Source organism: Mercurialis annua, linkage group LG3 (genome assembly GCF_937616625.2).
Source record: "Mercurialis annua linkage group LG3, ddMerAnnu1.2, whole genome shotgun sequence".
Lineage (NCBI taxonomy): Eukaryota > Viridiplantae > Streptophyta > Magnoliopsida > Malpighiales > Euphorbiaceae > Mercurialis > Mercurialis annua.
In genome coordinates this window covers 7,177,376-7,193,642 of record NC_065572.1, presented here as the reverse complement: position 1 = coordinate 7,193,642, position 16,267 = coordinate 7,177,376, and the positions used below count along the sequence as shown (strand labels likewise).

At 36.1% G+C, this 16,267-nt stretch overlaps 2 long non-coding RNA genes across 2 annotated transcripts; both read right to left on the bottom strand.

Annotated features, from left to right (window-relative positions):
- Positions 1 to 579: 579 nt before the first annotated feature.
- LOC130015341 (uncharacterized) lies at positions 580 to 3,219 on the bottom strand. The gene is made up of 3 exons (XR_008790436.1): positions 2,962 to 3,219; positions 1,802 to 1,887; positions 580 to 959 (listed from the first exon to the last, which is right to left on the bottom strand). It is a non-coding gene; the product is annotated as an uncharacterized LOC130015341 (long non-coding RNA).
- Positions 3,220 to 8,322: 5,103 nt separating this feature from the next.
- LOC130015340 (uncharacterized) lies at positions 8,323 to 10,964 on the bottom strand. Its single transcript, XR_008790435.1, has 2 exons — positions 10,705 to 10,964; positions 8,323 to 8,702 (listed from the first exon to the last, which is right to left on the bottom strand). It is a non-coding gene; the product is annotated as an uncharacterized LOC130015340 (long non-coding RNA).
- Positions 10,965 to 16,267: the final 5,303 nt, after the last annotated feature.

Here is a 16,267-nt window from a genome sequence, read left to right as displayed (position 1 = left end):
ATTGCTTAGCCTTGCCTATATAAAGGCCTCCTATGTTATTCTAGGATTTAGGCTTTTCTCTTCTATTGTTAGCCTTTATTTCTTTGTATCTTATTCTTCTATTCAATCAATGGTTTCGTATATTTCTATTAATGTTATCATGGTATCAAAGCCAAATTATTCGTCTGGTTGTTAGTCTTTTCTACTCCTCCTTTGAGTTTGTCCTCTCTAATTCGTTGATTTAATTTGTTAGTATTCTATTGATTTCTTTTTAATATGGCTGAAATTCGAGATGATTCGCTTCAAGCAGTTAGTGTTCAGTTAGATGGTAAAAATTATGTATATTGGAGTTATGTGATGAAAAATTTCTTAAAGGGTAAACAAAAGTGGGGTTATATTTCGGGTGATTTTGTCAAGCCTGAGGATGGCACAACTGCTGATTATGTGTCTTTGTTAGATAAGTGGGAAGTTGCTAATTCCAAAATTATTACTTGGATCAATAATTCTGTTAAGCACTCGTGTCACGACCCAAAATCGAGGGCCGCGACCGGCGCTAGGGAATGGGAATTGTAGTTCCAAAACCCGTAGCAAGCCTGAAAATCGCTAAAACTTTTTTTCGCAAATAACAATTATACAAAGACTTTACAAACTGAAGCATTTATATACACTAGTAAAACAATACAACTTGCTCGGGCCTATCGTTTCCGTACCTTGTACGTACTAACCTGGCATATAATACTAGTGTTACATACACCTCATGGGAATTTACCTCCGTGGAATAAATATGACAATCGTAGCCAAAATAAATATAAACACACTGACAACAACTGTAAACAATGAAAAATGTATTAATGTACTAGGCTACTACACTGGTCAGACATTACACTACTGCAGCAATTATGGAAGTCGGGACTCAAAGGGACTTCAGGTTAAAGACGGACTTCTAGCCAAGTTCAGAATCTAGGTACCTGAAAAACACACTATTGGGGGGTCAGCTGTTAAGCTGAGTGAGTTATACTTTACTTGCTATATTATCCAAATAAGCATCGCATTTTAAAAACATTTTTAAAATATATATATACAGTCATGTTTTTAAGCAATTACAACATATACAAACACAGCAAATGCAAACAATTCATTTAATACAAGTATTCGATCCGATCGAAACCTTAATCTTAAACTTCTTAACCTCCCCTAATCCATATCATATTCGAATCATATCGTCCGAGTGGCCGGGTCCCGAGATAGTTCGACCGAGTTACCCGCTACCACGTGGCATAGTCCCGAGATAGTTCAACCGAGTTACATCATGCCACTACTTAATCCCAAGTTGTGGGTCCCGAGATAGTTCGACCGAGTTACCCACCAGATACGGGTCCCGAGATAGTTCGACCGAGTTACCTCGTATCTGCCACAATTATAATCCTCCTTTCCGATACCCAACCATATTCCATTTCATAATCATAAATATGATCAACATTTAATGAGCTCATATCAAACGTTTTAATGTACGAATATCTAGACTCTTATAAACACCGGTGATCACACGGCCTATTGACGCCCAATAGGTAGCTCGTTTCTTCGGATCGTATACAAATTCACATTCGCAAATAATCGACAAGTCATGAGCAAAGTAATACAATTCATATATCAAACAAGTCAATCCATAAACAAACAAGTTGAATATAATTCAATCATATACCAACAATCCAAATCAAACAATTCAACTCAAATAACTAATGCGATGCATTTAATAATAATAATATATAGTATATATAAAATAGTTTTAATACGATAATAAGAGTGAGTAAAATATACTCACCGCTTGCTATCCATAAACTTCGATAATAGCAAAGGGATGCCGCTTCCTTTACGTTCCAAGTTATGTTGGTATTCGCCTCGCCGAGTCTACGTAAATTCGATAATAGCTCGAATTAATAAAAATCTAACTATAGTTAATTAATCCAAAAATTAGGTTTCTAGCCAACTTTGGCTATCGAAACCATTTACCTAAAACAGTCCAACCCCTAAACAAAATTGACATTCTTAATGTTCAGAACGTCGCCTACAACTTTCGTTTAGGTCTCGGACTGAGATTAGCACCCGAAGGTGTCGGAATTTGGTTCCGAAGTTAATAACTTAGGGCTGTCTTAAATTTCAGAACTGCTATGCGCGACATAATGTTCTGATTTATTTGAGCCACTTAGAGGTTGAACTAGCAGAAACTTATACTTAGACATTTATAGATGACATCCTTAAGTTTCCGTACCAACCAACGGAACTTAATTTGGAGCTATATAGCTCGAGATATTGCCCTTGCAACATGGCTGTTTCGCAGCGCAAAAATTCCAGCAACATCGTCAAATTCTCAAGTTATCTCTTTAACATTTCGGTCGATTAAAACAACCTATTTACTCAAAATTACACCAATTACTACAGCCTTTAATCATGTCATTATCACTAACTTAAACTCATTAAAATCTTAGTTCCAAGTTTAATTCAAAACAGTTTTTACGTTACGCTCGAAACTAGTTACGTAACACTTAGCGTTTGTGTCGATCTTAAGCGATACAACCATCGGGGAAGGGTGGCATCAGCCCCAATTTCACTATCCTTAGGCCCTCCCCTGTTTTGGAAGGGGAGGGGCTGCTCCAGCCATGGTGCAACGCACCATGGCTGCTGAAACGCAGCCCCACCGTGCAAAGCACGGTGGTTCCTTTCCCGTAGCCTCCATGGCTTCCAAAAGCCATCATCAACAAACCTACCTCCATTAAACCCTACCAATTAACCCTAACCAATTAACACAACTCTCACATCTCACCACAACACATCAAACTCAGCTCATAATTAATAATTCATGCCATAAACCATCCATTCTAACTTATTAATCATCATTTTAAAGCTTTAAATCATCATCAATACTAAGCTCAATCTAAGCAGAATTTTTACAGCAAAACCATAACCAATAGCTGAGATTTTTACCTTGATTTGATGATCTCAATCAGTAGGTATCGTTTTCCTCTTTCCGTTGCCGCAAGAATCACTCCAATCGGATCAAAAACGAAGAAGTTATGGAGTTTTGAAAATTTTTCATGTTGATTTCTCTAAGGAAGGAGATGAGCTCGTTTTTGGAAGCTGAAAATGGAATTATTCTGAGTTTAAATCACATAAAATAGGCTTTTATATTAATGGCAAAGTATCTCTTTTAATCCTTAAAGTTGCCACCTCCATACCTTTCAATTTCCAACTTTTCTTTCGTCCAATTTAACCCATTAATCGCTTTATCATTTGATCTTCATAAATTTCATATTATTTATGTCCAAATAAATAATATCACCTTAATATCTCATAATTCTATTTCCGTAAGTTTATTTTAGCAATTTCCGACTAAAAACGCTCAAAATTCAATTTTGAGCTAAAACGCACTTTTTCCAACTTTTTTGTCCAAATCTCATTTTAATACTTACCGATAATCAATTTATCGACATTATTTTTATAAATACTAATTCCCGTCAAAAATATATTAAATTTCTATTTTCCGGGAATTAAAGCCTTATTTTCCAATTTTCGAGTTTAAGTGCAATTTATCCACCTTTTCATATTTTCCTTTTTGAGTATAATTCCATTTCATTTATGGAATTTTAATATTGAGATTTTCTTATTAAAATCTCAATATCGACCTACTCGGGTCTTTTTTTTTATTTAATTATTTTCCGATAATTCCTTTTCTGGCTGCTTTAACTGTTTAAATTTAGACACGTTGCTTATTTTGGCAACGTCAGACATACGGGGTATTACATTCTTCCCCCCTTATAAAAATTCGTCCTCGAATTTTCTTATAGCTAAATTATTTTATTCTGGTAAAGATTTTACCATCTCCTTATATCGTCCGCTTTATCACATTAGTGGCGTGTATGCTTGTCACTACAACTATTGCATAACTCCTGCGTTCTCACGTAACTGCTTCACACACACTTTCCGTTATAAACGGATCTCACTTATTATAGGTTGGAAATTTATTCCCGCCATCTGCTAATGTCTCGTTTGAATATGCTCATGTTCATCGTTCTTTCCTCATTACTCTGCATGTCGTATTTGTATTGTATCATACTTGATACAACCTTAAGACGTCCTTTTTAATACCTTTATTTATTAATCAAAATCGTATTTGATTAATTTAAAATAGTTTAATTAAATAACTTAATATTTTAAGTTATTTATCCAAAATTGCTCTTCTGGTCAATTTTGACCCTTAAAATCACTTATATCGAGTAGCTCGTTTGTCAAATAAAATTGATAAACTTATAGTCCGCAATGCTATCTCCAACTTTTATTTGAACATCGAGTAAAATTAATGCTCGATGAAGTCAAAAACTTGCGCTGAAACCGCCTTCTTGAGGTAGTTTTGAGACTGCACTTGTAGGTCTTATAGGCCGTTATTCAAGTCGATGAACCAAGCGTTTAAAAACGTTTAACTCTGAATTAAATTCAGTATCCTTATATTTTGCTATCCCGTCTACAACTTTCATTAAGACCAAATTCCTTTTCGACAATCCCTTAATGTCTGAAATCGTCCTCAAAATTGGCTACTAGCCATACTTTTACCCTTAGGTTAACTCATGTTTTTGGCTCATCTTTGAGCTTGAAAAACAACTAATCCAATTGAATAATGCCATGATTAGATTATCCAAATTTAATTTACGCAATACCATCTATTTTTGTCCATTGACTTTGATTCAAAATAGTCGAGTATCGGGGTTCGAACTTTGTCCAAAATATAGCCTCGTGGGCTTATCTTTGACTCCGTCCTATAGTCGCAAAGTTTTAACATATCTCGTCCTGCCGATACTTTTGAGGTATATACTTAATGTTTAATTATATTTTCTAACTACGTATAAGGTTGAATCCTTCGCTTTATCCTAAGGTGTTCCTCTCGATGTTCAGGTTACCTTGTTCGTCTGATCCAAACAACTCGTTACACTTATCTTATATTCAATTAACGTCATTCCTTTACTTTTCCTCTTGATCTCGATCTATTTCTCGATATGTTATGACCATCATGCACTTCTTTTTCCAAATTAATATTTTTCCTTGTCCTTTAGTTGATTGCGTTCTTCGATATTCACGATAAATTATTATTCCATAATAATTCTATCGGTTTTCTTTTGATCGTTTCTCAAATCTTAATCTTAATATTTTCTTGTTAGGCTGTATTATTCTTGATAGTCTCTACCTTTGTTTCGCATCACATAAACTTCCGAGTTTATCGAAATCTAATGTCATCTTTCCTTGACGTTCCTCGTGTCTTTCACGTATCCGGTCATGTCTATGCTTATCTTTTCCTTTCACGTTTTTGATGCGACACTCTAACTTAATTATTTACTAACTTAGTCAACAGTTAGAATTAGACGATTATTCGTCTGATATCCTTATTAAAGCCTAATGGTATATAGGAAATCTTTCCTTTTATACCAATATCATACTTTGTGGTGTCCTAATATTGAATCTCATGAAGTTGAATACTCACTAAGCATTACTCCTTGTGTTTCACATCCATTTTTTTTTGTACTTCTTATCTCTCAATCATTTAACTTTACTCGTCTATATCGGATTGGTAGCGTCTTTACCATCGTCCGACGTAATCCTTTCCTTTTTTTTTATTATGTTTCTCGATTATATCATCGATCCCATTCCAATACTTCTTGATCCTTTGTCTATCTTAACCCAATGCTTTCCGATCTCCCTATCTCTTATTCCAATGTGCCTATTGTACATGACCTCTCTTGGTCCTAATGAACGCAAGACCGATAATTCCTTTATTATCGTCCATTTAAGTTCTTTATCTTTGTCTTATCATTTTCCCGATCCTCTTGCACTTTTGTTTTGATATTTCCAATATCAACTATCAATAGGAGGTAAAACTATTCCTCTTTCGAACCTGTCGACGTATTACACTCTGGATCGTCCGTACATCTTTATATCGGACTCTTACTGACATCTAATCTATCAGTAAGGTCGATCTTAGGCTTATGTCGAACTCTTACATTTGACTCTTTTTGTTTGCGGCTATTCCAAATTCATATCCTCTTAACTTATTTCTTTACTCTTCATCTTAGGTGTCTTTCTGTCAGACTACCTCACTATGATCTACTATTTCCCCGTTTGTTCTTATCGAGTACTATGCGTTATACACTTACTGTTCGATTCTTCTCATCCTTCCATGGTCTTTCCCGTGGCCCGTATGTTTTTCGGGTCTTTTATGTTTTCTTTTCTTTTTGATGCACACTTTCTATGTTTACCCCATCTCATTCCTGGGTAAGTACCAATCATAGGTGTCTCACTGATATCTTACACGTCTCGCATCGATAAATATCGATATTTTCTTATTATTATTAGGGCTCATTTCTTATATTGGGGTGTATTTTATCACATATACTCATTCTTATTTATCAAGAATCTTTTATTATTCTTGTCGCAGGGCTTTACATCCGAGTTTCTCACAAAAACAAATACATTTCAAACATTGCTGGTCGACCAGTCTTTCAAACTTTTCTTTCGATTCAAATACTATAACTTTAAATTGTTTGAAAACATTAGTACAATTGTAGCTCAGAGTGATGACACCTCTCATCACTAAAGAGTTGCTCGATAAAATCACGTTTTCTTTGATGTTTATACAAATATGATGCATGATCTATATTTTTGAAAATCATTTTTTTTTTGCATTCCTAACGTGATCATGATATGCCATATGCGATGTCTGAGCACAATTGCACTATTAAAATCATAAGATTTTTGTATCTTTTTGAAAAATCGTAAGTCCCTTCAGATTACACACTCTGCGACATAAATGGCTTTTTATTATTATTTATTGGGGTTTATTATGCTTTTTTATTATTGGAATTTTCGTCATCCTTTAACACTTATCTAAGTGTTTTATAGTCAATGCCATCCTCTTCTAGCATTGCTAGACAAATATTTTGTTTCCCCGTCTTCGATACTCACCCATCTTCACCATCTCAATCATATTCTTATCTCACGTAGTCCTTAGGCTCACGTGTCAATCTTTCATAGCGTACTTTCTTTAAAATCGTTTACCATCCTTGTGGTAATAGAAACGTAATATAGGGGATTACGTTTCACGCTATATATATTATGTATGTTATGTATTTTATGCATTCTTAATTTTCAAGTATCGTATAAGTAACTATGTTTAGAATAAAGCATATATGCGCGGGTTTCTCAATCTATCTCTATAGGCATTACCCTAACAATACATAATTCTATCAATGCATGCCATATCAATCGATCACAAAATAAACAACGCAATACAAACATTTCAATCACATAAACATGTTTGGCACATAAGCATAGAATGCATTTCGTACTTGAGGGCGTCTCACTGGACTCACCCTTCTCGGGTCGCAATGCCACATCCGCGTCCTCTAGCGCGTCTAGCACTGCCTCTACCTCTATGCATAATTGCAGGGTAATGCCAAATACTAGGAGCAGTACTCCTACAAAAAGGGAATATCGGTCTTTCACGTTGAAAGAAAAAAGGTGGAATGGAATCGTCATTCCACTCATGATCGCTGGCTATCTGACGAGCTCTAGCGAATAACATTCCAAAATACTCAGGTGCATCGTTGTATAGCTCAACAAAGTCGGGTCCTAAACTCCTAATGTACCGACAATTAACCTCTTCAGATGCTTCCTCTTCAGATGGGTTTTCCTCACTCTCCTTACTAACTTCCATCTCTGGGAAAATGGTCCCACCTCGAGTTACAAAAGATCCTTCAATGTCTGATAAGCACTTGTTCTGATGTATCTCCGATAGTCTGTCAGTATCTACATGAAATCCATTTGATAAATAGAAGGCGCTTCCTCCTCTTCTAATACAATATGTAGCTGAGCTCCATTTTTGCTCATATATGCTGAACAAGAACAATACTTAATCATGTGATACTGTCCAAACCACTTTTTCACAATATCCAATGATTTAATATATGATATGCACTATCTAACTTAAACCTTGACTAACTATCTAAGCATATCACATTCACTTAAACAGTTAAACAGTCTCACACACACGCATTCCATTCAGCAATAGACAGCCTATAACATCAAGCAAATTCAATTAGACACATATAATCAATAAGGCTCGACTCTATACGCTGCAGTAGTTCCTACGTACTTAGGGTCAAACAGACACTTTTCACAGACTGGCAGTGGTAACTGGACCAACTGCTCTGATACCACCTTTGTCACGACCCAAAATCGAGGGCCGCGACCGGCGCTAGGGAATGGGAATTGTAGTTCCAAAACCCGTAGCAAGCCTGAAAATCGCTAAAACTTTTTTTCGCAAATAACAATTATACAAAGACTTTACAAACTGAAGCATTTATATACACTAGTAAAACAATACAACTTGCTCGGGCCTATCGTTTCCGTACCTTGTACGTACTAACCTGGCATATAATACTAGTGTTACATACACCTCATGGGAATTTACCTCCGTGGAATAAATATGACAATCGTAGCCAAAATAAATATAAACACACTGACAACAACTGTAAACAATGAAAAATGTATTAATGTACTAGGCTACTACACTGGTCAGACATTACACTACTGCAGCAATTATGGAAGTCGGGACTCAAAGGGACTTCAGGTTAAAGACGGACTTCTAGCCAAGTTCAGAATCTAGGTACCTGAAAAACACACTATTGGGGGGTCAGCTGTTAAGCTGAGTGAGTTATACTTTACTTGCTATATTATCCAAATAAGCATCGCATTTTAAAAACATTTTTAAAATATATATATACAGTCATGTTTTTAAGCAATTACAACATATACAAACACAGCAAATGCAAACAATTCATTTAATACAAGTATTCGATCCGATCGAAACCTTAATCTTAAACTTCTTAACCTCCCCTAATCCATATCATATTCGAATCATATCGTCCGAGTGGCCGGGTCCCGAGATAGTTCGACCGAGTTACCCGCTACCACGTGGCATAGTCCCGAGATAGTTCAACCGAGTTACATCATGCCACTACTTAATCCCAAGTTGTGGGTCCCGAGATAGTTCGACCGAGTTACCCACCAGATACGGGTCCCGAGATAGTTCGACCGAGTTACCTCGTATCTGCCACAATTATAATCCTCCTTTCCGATACCCAACCATATTCCATTTCATAATCATAAATATGATCAACATTTAATAAGCTCATATCAAACGTTTTAATGTACGAATATCTAGACTCTTATAAACACCGGTGATCACACGGCCTATTGACGCCCAATAGGTAGCTCGTTTCTTCGGATCGTATACAAATTCACATTCGCAAATAATCGACAAGTCATGAGCAAAGTAATACAATTCATATATCAAACAAGTCAATCCATAAACAAACAAGTTGAATATAATTCAATCATATACCAACAATCCAAATCAAACAATTCAACTCAAATAACTAATGCGATGCATTTAATAATAATAATATATAGTATATATAAAATAGTTTTAATACGATAATAAGAGTGAGTAAAATATACTCACCGCTTGCTATCCATAAACTTCGATAATAGCAAAGGGATGCCGCTTCCTTTACGTTCCAAGTTATGTTGGTATTCGCCTCGCCGAGTCTACGTAAATTCGATAATAGCTCGAATTAATAAAAATCTAACTATAGTTAATTAATCCAAAAATTAGGTTTCTAGCCAACTTTGGCTATCGAAACCATTTACCTAAAACAGTCCAACCCCTAAACAAAATTGACATTCTTAATGTTCAGAACGTCGCCTACAACTTTCGTTTAGGTCTCGGACTGAGATTAGCACCCGAAGGTGTCGGAATTTGGTTCCGAAGTTAATAACTTAGGGCTGTCTTAAATTTCAGAACTGCTATGCGCGACATAATGTTCTGATTTATTTGAGCCACTTAGAGGTTGAACTAGCAGAAACTTATACTTAGACATTTATAGATGACATCCTTAAGTTTCCGTACCAACCAACGGAACTTAATTTGGAGCTATATAGCTCGAGATATTGCCCTTGCAACATGGCTGTTTCGCAGCGCAAAAATTCCAGCAACATCGTCAAATTCTCAAGTTATCTCTTTAACGTTTCGGTCGATTAAAACAACCTATTTACTCAAAATTACACCAATTACTACAGCCTTTAATCATGTCATTATCACTAACTTAAACTCATTAAAATCTTAGTTCCAAGTTTAATTCAAAACAGTTTTTACGTTACGCTCGAAACTAGTTACGTAACACTTAGCGTTTGTGTCGATCTTAAGCGATACAACCATCGGGGAAGGGTGGCATCAGCCCCAATTTCACTATCCTTAGGCCCTCCCCTGTTTTGGAAGGGGAGGGGCTGCTCCAGCCATGGTGCAACGCACCATGGCTGCTGAAACGCAGCCCCACCGTGCAAAGCACGGTGGTTCCTTTCCCGTAGCCTCCATGGCTTCCAAAAGCCATCATCAACAAACCTACCTCCATTAAACCCTACCAATTAACCCTAACCAATTAACACAACTCTCACATCTCACCACAACACATCAAACTCAGCTCATAATTAATAATTCATGCCATAAACCATCCATTCTAACTTATTAATCATCATTTTAAAGCTTTAAATCATCATCAATACTAAGCTCAATCTAAGCAGAATTTTTACAGCAAAACCATAACCAATAGCTGAGATTTTTACCTTGATTTGATGATCTCAATCAGTAGGTATCGTTTTCCTCTTTCCGTTGCCGCAAGAATCACTCCAATCGGATCAAAAACGAAGAAGTTATGGAGTTTTGAAAATTTTTCATGTTGATTTCTCTAAGGAAGGAGATGAGCTCGTTTTTGGAAGCTGAAAATGGAATTATTCTGAGTTTAAATCACATAAAATAGGCTTTTATATTAATGGCAAAGTATCTCTTTTAATCCTTAAAGTTGCCACCTCCATACCTTTCAATTTCCAACTTTTCTTTCGTCCAATTTAACCCATTAATCGCTTTATCATTTGATCTTCATAAATTTCATATTATTTATGTCCAAATAAATAATATCACCTTAATATCTCATAATTCTATTTCCGTAAGTTTATTTTAGCAATTTCCGACTAAAAACGCTCAAAATTCAATTTTGAGCTAAAACACACTTTTTCCAACTTTTTTGTCCAAATCTCATTTTAATACTTACCGATAATCAATTTATCGACATTATTTTTATAAATACTAATTCCCGTCAAAAATATATTAAATTTCTATTTTCCGGGAATTAAAGCCTTATTTTCCAATTTTCGAGTTTAAGTGCAATTTATCCACCTTTTCATATTTTCCTTTTTGAGTATAATTCCATTTCATTTATGGAATTTTAATATTGAGATTTTCTTATTAAAATCTCAATATCGACCTACTCGGGTCTTTTTTTTTATTTAATTATTTTCCGATAATTCCTTTTCTGGCTGCTTTAACTGTTTAAATTTAGACACGTTGCTTACTTTGGCAACGTCAGACATACGGGGTATTACAACTCGATAGGGACCCAGTTAGCAAAATATGAGACAGCTAAGGAGGTTTGGGATCATCTATCTAGACTGTACACACAGTCTAACTTTGCAAAACAATACCAATTGGAGTCTGATATTCGTGCTCTGCAGCAGAAAAGCATGAGTATTCAGGAATTCTATGATGCTATGACAGATTTGTGGGATCAGCTGGCTCTCACAGAATCTGCTGAATTACGAGGCTTTGGGCCTTATATTGCACGAAGAGAGGAGCAGAGATTAGTACAGTTCTTAATGGCTCTTCGTGATGAGTTTGAAGGACTTCGTGGGTCCATTCTGCATCGTCATCCGCTGCCTTCTGTTGATTCTGTTGTTAGTGAACTTTTGGCTGAGGAAATTCGTCTTAAGCCTTCTGTTGTAAAGGAAGTTTCTACGGTCTCTACTCCATCAGTCTTCGCCATGCCTCCACGACCAAACTTTTATTCTCAAGTCAGGCCATATGGAACTGTTGCTCGTGATGAATGTAGTTTTTGTAAACAGAAAGGTCATTGGAAATCACAATGTCCAAAGTTGGGTAAAGGAAAGCAGCAGTATACTCAGCAACAGCCCCATCAGCAGTCTCAGCAATGGAGTTACCGACCACCAGCTCCTCATAATGGACCTCCTCTTCTTCCTCGCCCTCACAATGCATTGACGACTTCTTCTTTAGATCCATCAATGGTTGAGCAGTTTCAACAGTTCCTTGCATCTCAGTCACATGCCATGGCAGCTTCATCTCAAATAGGTTTGTCATCTAGTTCGTCAGGTATACCTTCTTCCTCTTGGATTTTAGATTCTGGTGCTTCGAATCATATGTCACCTAATTTGTCATCTTTTACTTCTTTGACTCCTAAAGTTTCTGTTCCTGTCATGAGTGCTAGTGGTACACCTATGCCCTTGCAAGGTGTTGGTTCAGTTACTACACCTTCTTTGTCCTTATCTAATGTTTATCATATTCCTAGTCTTACTTTAAATCTTGCTTCTGTTGGTCAAATTTGTGATAATGGTTGTTTAGTTTCCTTTTCTTCTTCTGCTTGTTATGTTCAGGATCCAAAGTCTCAGGAAGTGATTGGGACCGGCCATAGGGAAGGAGGACTTTATATATTGGATCAGCTCAAAACTCCTAAGATTGCGGCTGCTGTTCCTAGTGTGGATGTTTCGTCTTTTCGTTTGAGTCAGTCTTCTTCTGTGTTTTATTTGTGGCATTCTCGCCTTGGTCATGTCTCTAGATCTCGATTACAATTTTTAGCGTCTACAGGAGTTTTAGGAGATTTGAAAACTCATGATATTTCTGATTGCAGTGGTTGTAAACTTGCAAAGTTCTCTGCTTTGCCTTTTCCTAAAAGTAATTCTTTTGTTGTTGCACCTTTTGATCTCATTCATTCTGATGTTTGGGGACCCTCTCCTGTTCCTACAAAGGGGGGCTCTCGTTATTATGTCTCTTTTATTGATGATTGCACTCGTTATTGTTGGATTTATCTTATGAAACGTCGCTCAGACTTTTTTGACATTTATAATGAGTTTCGCTCTCTTGTAAAAACTCAACATGAAGCTGTTATTAAATGTTTTAGATGTGATTTGGGGGGCGAATATACTTCTCATGCTTTTAAGGAACTTCTTGCTTTAGATGGCACAATTTACCAAACTTCTTGCACTGATACTCCTGAACAAAATGGGGTTGCTGAAAGAAAACATAGGCATATTCTTGAGACTGCTAGGTCACTTTTATTGTCTGCTAGTGTTCCTAGTGAATTTTGGGGGGAGGCAGCTCTTACTTCTGTTTATTTGATTAATAGAATTCCTACTTCTCATAATTCTGGCTTGTCTCCTTATGAGAGATTGTATGGTTGTCTTCCAGATTATTCTTCTCTTCGTGTTTTTGGTTCCACCTGTTTTGTTCTTCTTCCTCGTGTTCAGCAGAGTAAGTTAACTTCACGGTCTGCCATATGTGTTTTTCTTGGTTATGGCGCAGGACAAAAGGGGTATCGTTGTTTTGATCCAGTCAGTCATAAGCTATATGTTTCTCGTCATGTTGTCTTTCTTGAACATATTCCTTATTTTACAATTCCTGACCGTTCTCACAGTATATCTATGCCTGATCTTATTCACATTGATCCTTTTACTGCTGATAATGATGAGATACCTCGTGATGGCCATCCTGACACTCCTATTGGCCCCTCAACTACAATCACTACCCAATCATCTTCTGAGACTGCGGATACTACTGAACACCGTTATCCTGTACGAAATCGTAAGTCTACTAAACAACCTGATTTTGCTTATTCTTGTCTTTCCAGTTCATTTTCTTCATTCCTTGCTTCTATTCATTGTCTTTCTGAGCCTTCATCTTTCAAAGAGGCAGTTCTTGATCCTCTTTGGCAACGTGCTATGGCTGAGGAGCTTACTGCTCTTCACCAAACCCATACTTGGGATTTAGTGTCTCTTCCTGCAGGAAAACGTGCTATTGGTTCTCGTTGGGTCTATAAAATTAAAACTAAGGCTGATGGATCTATTGAAAGATATAAAGCTCGCTTGGTTGCTAAGGGTTATTCTCAGGAATATGGTATGGATTATGAGGAGACTTTTGCTCCTGTTGCAAAAATGACTACAGTTCGAACTCTTATTGCGGTTGCTTCTGTTCGTCGTTGGGATATCACTCAAATGGATGTTAAAAATGCCTTTCTGAATGGCGACCTTCATGAAGAAGTCTATATGGTTCCTCCTCCTGGTATTGATCACCAACCTGGTGAAGTTTGCAAACTTAGGAAGGCTCTTTATGGTCTCAAACAGGCTCCCCGTGCCTGGTTTGAGAAATTCTCTACTGTGATTACTTCTCTTGGTTTTTGCCCAAGTAACCATGATTATGCTTTGTTTGTCAAGTGTACCTCGGCTGGTCGAATTTTGCTTTCGCTTTATGTTGATGATATGATTATTACAGGTGATGATGTTGTTGGTATTAACTTATTGAAGTCTAAGTTGACTCGAAGTTTTGCCATGAAAGACTTGGGTCCCCTTCGTTACTTCTTGGGTATTGAAGTTGCTTCTTCTCCAAAAGGGTATCTTCTTTCTCAATCTAAGTATATTTCTGATATTTTTGAGCGTGCTCGCCTCTCGGATAACAAGACTGTTGATACTCCAATTGAGCTCAATGCTCGGTACTCTATTTCTGATGGGTCTCCACTGCCAGATCCGAGTCTTTATAGAACGGTTGTTGGAAGTTTGGTTTATCTCACTATCACTCGCCCTGATATTGCCTATGCTGTTCACATAGTCAGTCAGTTTGTTACTTTTCCTACTACAGTTCATTGGGCTGCTGTTATTCGCATCTTGAGATATCTCCGTGGCACTCAGTTTCAGACTCTTTTGCTTTCCTCTACTTCATCTTTAGAGTTATGTGCTTACTCTGATGCTGATTGGGCTGGTGATCCTACTGACCGCAAATCTACTACTGGATTTTGTATTTTTCTGGGTGATTCTCTTATCTCTTGGAAAAGTAAAAAGCAGGATGTTATATCTCGGTCTTCAACAGAGGCCGAATACCGTGCTATGGCTTCTACTACTTGTGAAATCGTCTGGCTGCGATGGTTGCTTGCTGATATGGGCGTTTCTTTGCGGCGACCAACTCCTTTGCACTGTGATAATAAGAGTGCTATCCAGATTGCTCATAACTCGGTTTTTCACGAAAGGACCAAGCATATTGAGATTGACTGTCATATTACTCGCCATCATCTTCAGAATGGCACATTGACATTGCCATTTGTCTCTTCCTCCTTACAGCTTGCAGATTTGTTTACTAAATCATTGTCCTCTTCGCGCTTTCGTTTTTTGACTGACAAACTCTCGATGCTTATTGCTATCGCATCATGAGTTTGAGGGGGAATGTTAGCATAATTAATATGCTATTGGAGTAATGGCCAAGTATATGACTTGGAGTAGTGGCCAAGTATAAGACTTGGAGTAGTGGCCAAGTATATAACTTGGAGTAGTGGCCAAGTATAAGATACTTTCCTTTATTATTGCTTAGCCTTGCCTATATAAAGGCCTCCTATGTTATTCTAGGATTTAGGCTTTTCTCTTCTATTGTTAGCCTTTATTTCTTTGTATCTTATTCTTCTATTCAATCAATGGTTTCGTATATTTCTATTAATGTTATCATAATAAATCCTAATTAAACCTTAATAATATTATAATTTTTAATAACTAATATACCTTATGATGATTGATGAATTAAAATATTTATTTCTATTTCTGTTGTCGCTAAATCTGACAATGGTACTGTTCAATGACACTCTTTATCATTTTATTTTTGTCGATAATTTTAATTAATGGAAACTAAAAAAATAAAAAATATTTAAAAAATATCCAAAAAAATATTTAATAAGTATTTTGTATAAAAATATTTGTAAAATTATATTCCAAAAATAAAACTTAAAAACCACAACACATTTTATAATTTTTTATTTTATTTTTTGCTTTGGTTTTCTGTTCTATGTCATGTTTCAGCATATTAAAAAAACAGTTCCAAACATTTTTAATGTAATTATTTCTTGAACAATTTTTGAATGGATTTTAAATAATTTGAAAAATAAATTAAACATATATTTTTTTATAAATTTAAAAAGTATAAACAGAATATTAAATAAAAAAATAAAAAATAAAATTTTAAAGTCCAGTACATGTTTTACAAATAAAATTTGAAATGGAAGTTACAAATTAAGAAACAAAAACAAAA